The following is a 1,656-nucleotide window of genomic DNA, read 5'->3' on the forward strand; positions in this document are numbered from 1 at the left end:
ATTTCTATGTAACATAGAAACAAGTAAATTAGGAAGATAATTCGATTTTCATGTTCAAGCATTAGATTGTTATTTATATGTTGAACACATAGGAAGTATCAATGGAGACACACAAAGGCACAATGGGTCAATAAAAACGAGAAGTCAAGAAAACATACCGGACCAGTGGGCGCGAGGTGGGCGGTCGACCGCCTGTCAAGTCCCCACTGGAATGTGGTAGTGGGCACGTGGTGGGTGGTTGACCTCCTGCCAAGGCCCCACTGGAACATGATTGTGAAGGAGGAATCACCTCGGGAAAAGCCCCGAGAATGCACAATTATAAGTTTCAAGGAATTCCATACTTATGTGAACAACGAAAGGGGTTGGAACTCAAGGGATCATGTTATTATGATACTAATAAGGAATATGGGAGACTTCAACTAGATATCATAAGGATTCTACGCCCCATTCTTCCCCTTCTTAGTTAAAGCTATATTCCCCAAAATTTCCCTTCATGCAACTCATGTAAGTACTTATCGGGCTATTACTGAGTTAGCTATATTGGTCAATTATGATTAGGATAATTGAGCTCTTATAAGCCGAATAAAATTACTAATTGCAAGTTCCAAAATACTTTATCAAGTAGCAGATATCCAGATAACACATGTTTGATCAAATAGGTAAGCAATAATATGCAGTTCCTAACTTGGTCTAAAAATCAATTAGGAACATATGTTTAGGCAAATAAACAGGTATGGTAAAAGAGTGATAAGCAACAAAGCAGGTAAAAGCATGCAAGGACATCACAGATGTCTAGGGTAAGTATGTTGAATGAAGAGTTAGTGCGTTGTACCCTTACCTTGGTGTGATAAGCGAAGGGGGAAATTCTTTAAATTAGTGAGGGATAAAGTGAGGGGAGGTTATGTGATGATAGGTAGGCTCAAAATCTCACCGCGCGTCCTAGGATTCCTAAATCCTATGTTCCTAAATACCTAGAGTTCACGCCTAATGTCCTAAAGTCTAGTCTTACGAGTCTTATCCTAGGGTCAAACTTAGGCTCTGATACCCACTGTAACACCCCGAAATTTTGAAACTTTTAAAACTTATATAATAAAGGTAATTCCACATTAAATCCAGAAATCCAACATAAAAGTATGGGGTGCTATGCCACACCTGAGCTAGAGAACTCAGGTGCACAGGCTAACAAACTAAAATCCTCAATGATGTCAATACATAAGCATGGCACGCACGCCAAAAAGGGAAACTAGCTATTCTACACTCCAGATCTCTGGCGCGCACCGGTGTCTACTCATATGTGCCTGAAAGCCAAATATATCTGTTCAACGAGAGATGCTGGTAACCCATTCCAACGCGTTGAAATACATATATAGGTATATATATAGATATAGATATAGGAAAACCATTTTGAAGCAAGAAGATATATACTTAGGAGACTCTAGCTTTTAAAACTGGGAATAGACTCGACAAGTAGGGATAAGCACATCAAATAGTAATAAACAGTTAAGTAGAGATAACATCATAAGGAATACGCATCTAAGGTCACAGTTCACTTTTCAATTCAAACACATCATCATTCATATCACATAATCGTTGATGGCGCCACGGGCCCAATCGCACGCCCCGAACATGAGGGTTAATGCTTATAGCATTAACACG

The sequence above is a fragment of the Ipomoea nil genome, unplaced genomic scaffold (assembly GCF_001879475.1).
Source record: "Ipomoea nil cultivar Tokyo-kokei standard unplaced genomic scaffold, Asagao_1.1 scaffold2762, whole genome shotgun sequence".
NCBI lineage: Eukaryota > Viridiplantae > Streptophyta > Magnoliopsida > Solanales > Convolvulaceae > Ipomoea > Ipomoea nil.